This window comes from Arachis ipaensis, chromosome B10, assembly GCF_000816755.2.
Source record: "Arachis ipaensis cultivar K30076 chromosome B10, Araip1.1, whole genome shotgun sequence".
Classification (NCBI taxonomy): domain Eukaryota; kingdom Viridiplantae; phylum Streptophyta; class Magnoliopsida; order Fabales; family Fabaceae; genus Arachis; species Arachis ipaensis.
Window position 1 is genome coordinate 9260953 of NC_029794.2, and position 9355 is coordinate 9270307.

A 9355-nucleotide genomic window follows, 5' to 3' on the forward strand; every position below is an offset into this window, starting at 1 on the left:
AACCGAAGAAAGCAATTGTTCGTGAATTGGAATTTGGGAGACTCGTGCACATCCCGCCTATGAATGTGCCACAAACTTTTAAAGGAGTTGGCTAACTCCTTTAAATTGGGGAAAAACACACTGAAAACCAGCTATGGTTCCTTTAAGATTAAACCCAAAATAATAGGAGATGCCTTGGTCTCAATGCATCAGGTAACAGATTACAGAAAACCTCTATAGTTTCATTATCTGTAATATATTCTTCGCAATATCTTATTCTGATCTCATGTAATCAAGTAATAAATTTAGATGTATATGAGTGATATTTGGGTGCACATGAGTGATATCTGGGTTGCATGTGAGTGATATTTGGGTGCACACGAGCGATATTTGGGTTCATATGAATCGTATTTGGGTGTATTTCAAGTAATAAATTATTTTTTTTTTGTAGGAGATCTGTTTCCTGAAAAAGTGAGTTATAAGAATCTCTCCGAAGAGAACCAACTCATTTTAGAAGGTTCCAGGGCAACACTTTGAAGCAGCTGACCGATGAGATGATGAGTATCGGTGTTGAAAATGAACAAGATCGGCTGATGTTTAAGAGGATTTTCATCCTCTATATTCAGATGGCGTTCTTGCCGCCAAGTACAATAATCAAAGTATCTCCCGTGCACATAGCTCCAATTTTTGAGATGGAGAAAATAACAGAGGGCAACTGGGGAGCCCATGTGCTGAATTTCATCATTAAAGGCATAACAAATTTCCGTCTGAAAAAGAAAAAATCAATTGACGGGTGCCTCTATGCCTTGATGATAATCTATTTCCATTTCACTAAAAACAAGGAGAAGAAAGGAGAGGAAAAAGCTGCAGTGCCCTGGGTTAGCAACTGGAACAGAGAGCAGCTGGTTGCAAGAATTAGGGCAGAGATAAATGGCCATATGGTAGCCAAACAGAATACGTTCTCTAATTTGTTTGTGTTTTATTTATCTAGATGATGTAAACTAACATTTCTACTGTTTCAGGGCATCGTCAAGATGGCGGAGACAAAACAGAAACTAAAAGAAATGAAGGAAAAAGAAAAGAAAGAAGAAAAGAAAAAAACAAAAAAAAGAAACCAAGTTCTTCCTCTGAGAATGATTCATCAGAGACTGATGTTGATGTTTCCTCTGAGTCTGAGTCGGAAGAAGACTCAGAGGAACCTACAAAGAAACAACCCAAAAGGGGGCCAAAAAGTAAGTAATATTTTGGGTGTATTTTGTCAATTTTAGGGTGTTTTTCCCTAATAATTGTTTGCTTTCCAGAATGGAATCCAGAAAGAGAAAGCAGATTTTGGAGGATTCCATTTCAGAAAGCAAAAGTGAATCCACTGATGAGTAAGATTCTGGAATTATCATCACTTTCTTTCCTGTTTCTATCAAAATTTAATGTATTAACACAGGGTTTCTCATTTAATTTCAAGAGTGAAGAATCCTTGCCAGTTAAAAAACAAAAAACAAGCAAAAAAATTCACACTGCCGCCAAAAAGTATGAATTGCCTTCGACGGTATCTCATCATCAATATTGTTGTATTTGTCTGATTCATAATTTTTTTTATTTTCAGGACGTAATCCAGAAAAAGAAAGCACGTAATTGAGGATTCGTCTTCAGAAGAAGAAAATCATTCCTACGATGGGTAAGATACTTTCTAAACCTATCTTAAACTCTGTAATCATAACTATATTTTGTTAACATGTACTTTTGAATGTACTGTCAGAACTGAAACTGAAACTGAAACAATAGAAGAATTTTTAAGACAACATCAATAAGGGTATGTTGAATTTGGGTGCATATTACCTTTTTTAAGGTGTTTTGGTTGCTGATTATTTATCTTTCATTAATTGATAGAATTTTGATATACTTAATGATATTTATTCTGTACTTAGAATGCCGGAGGTGAGCTTAGCAACCGAGACTGATCCTTTATTTCAAGGACAAACGGGATAAAGCAGTGTAAACAAACCTTCGGATTCCATGTAATTTCTTTTTCTTATACCATTTTCTAAATTCTTTTTTTATCCTATTCTTCTAATTCTGTATATATTTTTTTTAGCACAAAGAACCTTTTAAAGTTTTATTCAAGAAAAAAAAGGAAGGAAAAAAAAAATAAAAATCTACAACTACATAAGTTCTAAAAAAAAAAAGCATTCCTGGGTGCATTTGGTTATTATTTGAGTGCATTGTTATCTTATTTGGGTGTATCTCAGGTTCAGTCAGCAAGAAGAATCATTTTTTGACCATCCTCTCAACTGCTTGATATGTAAGTTTTATAACTAAATTTCAATCCTCTAATCTATTTTAAAAAGCTTTTCTTAACATTTAATTTTTGTCTTGTTTAGAGTTCCAATTCAACTATGCCTCCCTTCATCCCAGGCAACATTAGAAAGCCCTGTGCCACCATTTGAACCATCTTCCTCAACAGAGAGGTGAGCAAATGTATTCAGGTGTATTTCGTTATTCTTTGGATATATTATTATCTTATTGGGGTATATATCCTGAAAATTGAGCTGAAATTGATTTTTTTATAATCTCATTTATTTTCTCTAACCCCACAGCACTCCAGAACCCCAAAAAGTTGATGAAAGCACACCAACAATGCCACCAGCTCCATCTAAAATGTAAGTTCACCAAAATAGAAACTGATTTTCGGTATCATTCGTTTATTCTTATTCATATAGTACGATTTATGTCAACACGCAGGGATCCAGCCCCTGAAGCGACTACTGCTGCACTATTGATGATGGCCAGGACAGCGTCCTATGTACCCAAAGAACTACCGTTGCCATCATTCAGCCTTGGCTTACTGATTCAAGCCAAGAAGAAATACAGATGCAAGAAGGTGTTGAGCAAGCAGAAGCTCAGGTGGTAAAAAATCCAGAAACCACAATACTGATAGAAGAATTAGATGTGCTGGTGGAAAAGATTGCAAAGAGTGGAGAAAAGAAAACACCAGATTTTTCAGATGGTAAAACTCTGCCAACTGCAAAGCAAACAGTGGGCCAGATTTTTGAGAAATTTGAAACTCCTTTGAAGAGAAATTTAATGTCGCCCGAAATGAGAGAAAAATGCTACCTCTGGGTGACACGTATCAGGACATACGCGGACGACAGCACTGATGAGTATAATTCACTTTGCAAACTGAACGCCCAACAACCGTTGGTGCTGTCAAGAGTCCACTTTGCATCCTTAAAAGCTAAATCATATATTGAAGCTGACGTAAGATTAGAATAAGATTAATGATTATGTTATGACATGTGACTGCAAATATTGATTGATGTAATTAATTTGGCTAATTTGTTTTTATAGATTGTCATTGCCATGTGCCTGATTCTCAACCAACAGAATATTAAAAGATTCCAGGAAGAAATTTACTGTCTCCCCTTAATATTGTGGTAAGGTGTAATGTAATAAATTTTGGGTGCATTTTATTATCTTTTGGGTGCATGTTGTTATCTTTTAGGTGCATTAAAAGATTTCTTTGGGTGTTTCACAAATGCTACAGAACATGGCCATTGAAAATCTTCCAAATGGGGAGTTCTTACAGCCAAAGTCTAAAAAGCCATTTAATGTTGAAGACTACCCAATGTTTTTACCCTTTTTGGACCGGAAAAAATTAGCATCACATCCATATGTAAGTTTTCATTTCTAAAACTTCTCATCACAATTCTTTGGTTATTTAAGAATTAAACTAAGACACTGTTCAATGTGGAGATGTTTTAGATTTTTGCACATGTTTGATATTCATATCATTGGTGGATATGGGTGGCTGATGTAAGAAAGAAAAAGTTTTATATACTTGACCCTTATCACAAGACGAGTCCCTCCAAAGACAGAATGAAGCTAAATAAATTTATTGTAAGTTGGTAATGTTTTTTGCGTTATGAGATTTGGGTGCATTTCAATTCAAAGTAAGGTGTATATTGTTTATATTTTGGTGTATTGATTTATTAGACTTATTCCTTCTTATATTCGGCTTTGTTTTTTGTTTTTAGGGGTATGTGATTTCAAGAATTAGAAAAGATCGTGAAATTGAGCCTCTTTACATTGACATTTCAGGCCAAAAAACAGAGTACAAATCGTTCACTCTGAAAAATTGTGTTTTCAATTGCTGTCGTATTTTAATTTGCTAAATTATTTTTGGTTTTTAAGCTATGATTGTGCTATTTATGTCATGAAATGGCTTGAAATAATTGAGTCTCAAAATATTAAAAAGGGGAAGTATGAGTGGGACAATTAGACTCAGGTAATTATATTTAAAACTATATATCTCTCAATTACTTTTTTAAATTAACAGATTTAATTCAAATAATATTCTTTCAAACTGTAGACGGATGTTGACCACTTCAGAGTTGAATTTGCTTCCCGAATTCTTTTTCATGACATGAATCGGGACAGAGATGCAGCAATCATGGAAAGTGAAAAAATGAGATTGTCGAAGCCATCTGCAGCTTTGTTGAGCCCATATTATCAAGTAGATTCTTATGATATTGAAAGTGATAGTGATTGAAGGTCAGTTTTATGTAGTTTTGAAATAGTTTGAACACTTGTAAATTTTGTGAATTTTTTATTTATTTGTATTATAAAATTTGTTTGCATAAATAAACTGTCTGTGCTGTATTCAAAGGCTGAAATTACAGGTACATAGAAAATAAAGGAAAACAAAACCAAACCAAATAATGCGCCCAATTACTTTAATTATAAACCCAAATAGAACCCGTATACCCCCAAATATATACCCTAAAACTCTAAACCCTAAAACTCTAAAACCCTACACCCTAAAACCCTAAACCCTAAACCCCAAATATGCACCCAAATATAACCCATAAACACCCAAATATATAGCCTAAAACCCTAAACCCTTAACCCTAAAACCATAAACCCTAAACCCTAAACCTTAAAATCCTAAACCCTAAACCATAAACCATAAACCCTAAAACCTAAACCCTAAACCCTAAAACCCTAAACCCTAAACCCTAAACCCTAAATATGCACCCAAATATAACCCATAAACACCCAAATATATACCCTAAAAACCTAAAACCCTAAAACATAAACCCTAAACCCTAAAACCTAAACCATAAAACCCTAAATCCTAAACCCTAAAACCCAAAACCCTAAAACCCTAAACCCTAAAAATCCTAAATCCTAAACCCTAAATCCTAAAAACTAACCCTAAACCCTAAACCTTTAATCCTAAAACACTAAAACTTAAACCATAAAAACTAAACAAAACAATAATTTATAACATAAACAGCAGCATCTGAAAATATATAAATGTAAAATGTAAAACACAAGAAAATTCATAAACACACCCAAAAAAGTAAGCTTTACACTCATATTCTGTAACTATACACTCAAAAAACTATGCCCTGCTGCTGGTTCCCTGAACTGATAATTCATAACATATCCTTGATATTGGCTGGAATTTGGACGCACCACTGATGCAGCATCAAAGTGGTTTAACTGGAAATAATAAACTCACATATTAGCAAAACTATTAACAAGAAAATTAAACTCAATCACCACATATTTAAAGAACATCACTTTTACCTCGTTTAAAGCTTTCGTTTTCTTCTTCTTTGAGGCATTTGCAATCTGTTTGTCCAACTTTGAACCTAGCCTATTTTTTGGACGTCCTCTTGTTCGAACCCTTGGAGGACTTTGAAGCTCGTTAACGGACTCCATGTTGGCATCTTCGTGAGATAATGAACATGTCCCCTGCCTTTTTACTTTCAGTTCTTCCATTTCAACCATGACGTTATCGTACGCACGATGCAGAATGGCAGTCAGCTCCTCCGATTCTGATGCAAATTCGCAAATATTTTGCGAACGAAACACCAATTCGTCAAATCTCTTGCTTCTTGGCTCCAATAGTGGCTCATCATGGCTGCTCTTGATGTGTGTGTGTTGCCTCTTTACCGTCTTGCTCCATCGTTCCAATATATATGTTGGTGACACTTGGGTTACTCGTTCAAAGCTTAACACACTTAGTGCGTGGCGGCACAATATCCCTCTTGACTCGAATAATAAGCATTGGCATTTCACTTGGGCTACTACTGAGTCGTAAGTAACCACAAACTTATTGAATATTGAACTGGAAACTTGTTCTCCAACTTCATATACTGAATAGCCTAGAGCGGAGTTTGTTAATCTTGTGATGCAATTCGCCTTCCCTCTGAATTGTGCTTAGACTTCCCTAAACTTTTGGTGAGTGTACATATGTTGAAATTGAGCTTCATTGGAGGATTTTGTTGCACACGGTATCACCGTATGAAAATCTGCAGCATCCGATTCTCTCTCTGCTTGCTCCCTGCTTCCGAGGCAATTATCGTATTATTTGGAAAATTGAATAAGCGAGCTGTTCCGGGTAATAAACTTGTTAAAAAATGAATGCATGCTCTCGCTCCTTTGTGTGCTTCTCATCCCACCCCAGAAGTGGTGATCCAAATAATTTGGAACCCATATATGACGGTCTTCATATAGATCTGCAAAATGCACCCAAATCAGACTACAATCCACCCAAAAACATGCAATTAGCACCTCTGCTGCAGATTTTAAACGTCATTACCTGAAAGCCACTTGTTTTCCACAAGACCATGCTTCAACAGAAAATCATCCTAATTCTTATCAAATAATTCTTTGGTATGAGAGTTCCAAACAACTTGGCTCATTTCTTCTTGGATTTCTGTGTGTCCCTTGAATCCGTTTAATTTGCTTGGAATCTTCTTGGTGATGTGCCAAATACACCAACGGTGAATTGTTGTGGGCATACAAGCCTCGATAGCCCTTTTCATTGACGCGCATTGATCGGTGAGAACCTCTTTCGGAGCATTTCCTCCCATGCAACGAAGCCAACATTGAAATAACAATTTAAATGATTCAATTTCTTCATTTTTCATCAAAGCACATCCAAGAAGTGTTGACTGACCGTGGTGATTCACCCCGACGAAAGAACCACAAACCAGATTATACCTGAAACAGATTACCACAAAAACAGAATTATAATCTACAAAATGCACCCAAATAATGATTCTGTGCACCCAAAAACTGTCAATATACACCTCTGCAGCAGATTCATAAAACAACATAAATTCAGCAGCATAAAACAGAACACCATGTTACCTGTTTGTATTGTAGGTGGTGTCAAATGAAATAACATCTCCGAAATACTCACAGGCAGTTCTGCTCCTTGCATCTGCCCAAAAAGCAAGCTTAATAGACTGATCGTCCTCGAGTTCGAGCTCGAAAAAGAAATTATGATTCTTCTCTTTCATTCTTAATAAGTATTTCCCGAATTCTTTTGCATCCTCTTATTCCGAAACATTCTGCACTTCTCTAGTGATGTAATTCCTCACGTCTTTTTTGATAAAATTTAACTCGCGGTGACTCCCGGCTGCTGCAACAAATGATTGGAAAGTTTTGCTAGGTCTGATACCAGCTTCCTCGTTATTCTCTATTGTACGACGCATGGATAAGTTTAGTTCCCTGTGCTGTTTGAGCATATGTGCTTGATCTGGACAGCAAGGATGTGAATGATGCAACACGACCTTCGAAATGATCCAAATACCAACATCATTCAATACGTGTATATAAATTATTGCAGGACAATTTAAACCAGCTGAGGGATTTGTCTTCTCGGTCGGAGATATTTTTGATTTCCATTTTCCCTCTCTAGTACATGTAATCAATTGATTCTTAATTTCGTTTCCCTTCTTATTTGTGCACCGAACTCTTGTAGAAAAACCTGCAAGCTTTAAATAATCCTTGTAGAATTTTGCAGTATCGTCAAGGGTTTTAAAAGTCATCCCAATCTTGGGGACAAACTGGTCATCAACTGCACAGAAGGTCTGCAAATATACACTCAAAAAATACACTATATTAAAACAGAAACTAAAACAAATTCAACTAAAATAATAAACTGTAACAAACGTTAAATGCACCCAAATTTGCCTTAAATGCACCCAATTATTACTGATCTACACCCGAATGTCTGATATAAAATGGACAAAATTATTTTAATTCTAAGGAGAACTAATGCATTAGATTCAATTCAAATAAGCAAGAACAAACAGCAAAATATCACAGGCAACGTACACATATTATTTAGCTACACAATAAAAAAACTACTAATCAAATTCAAATTCAGATTCAATTACTAACTAAATCTAAATCACACCTCAGGAACTTCATAGTTATTAGTTTCAAAATTCACTTCGCTCTGGTTCAACTGAGAATTTGAAGTTGAATCATCCATTATCTTCAAACGCAAAACGAAACGAAAAATCTGAAGCACGTAGGGCAGAGAGAAACGCAGGTAAAGGATATAGGAGAAGGCACAGAGAAACGCTCGAAAGAGATCGAAGAGAGAAGGCAAGGAAACACAGAAGAAATTCAAAACAGGAAACGAAATCCTTTTGAAAAAGAAAGTTATATATTCGCGCATTCCTTAATTGAAAAATCTGTTAAATAAGCGCGTGAAACATACGTCCAAAAAGAAGTGCGTTTTAGGGATAAGGAGTATGGAGGACTTGTAAGACTTGTATAGAAAAAAGACTTGTATGTGAAGATTTTCTATTTTTTTATAACAATAATAATAAACCTAATTATTATCCGGTAAAACTGACCAATTTACATAATTCCGACTGGACCATGATTTTTTTGGATTTTTTCACTTCCACAAACAACGTCATTTTAAATCCTAAACTCTCAAACTCCTTCCTCACCGTCACTATACTGAACCTCGATTAATGTGATAAATCTATGTGCAGCTTATTTTATTTGAAGCGCGAAAATTGGGATGCCTTCTAGTGCTAATTTGTGAAAGTTCTCTGTGTAAACAAAACAAGACATTTTATATAAGATTGGTTGATAGGTTTAATATATGGTGGCAGTTCTGCAAAAGTATAAAGGATAATAAGTATTCAAAATGGTAAGAAAAACGATCACAATAGAAGAAAATGACTGCATTTTCCAACCAAAAAAAAAAAGAAATTTTTATTTGATTTCTACCAAATTCAAAATTGAAATCATTTTTTCCAACCATATTTTGACTTCCTAATAAACAACAGAACCAAATCCGAGGTCTTTTGATGGGACATGAAAGATATATGCATGAGAAAATCCACTTGAGCAGATATTGCTTATTGAATAATCCCAAATAGTCTGCATCAGTATATGTATATTAGAAAAAAATTACTGATGCTCATAGGTGCATTTAATTTTTTACTTAACAGATAGTCAGTCCTCAATTTAACTATTGCTGAAACCACAATTCTTTACCTTATAGTTTTTTTATATCTATCTATCTATCTATTGATTCTTTTTTTTTTTTTTTTTAAAC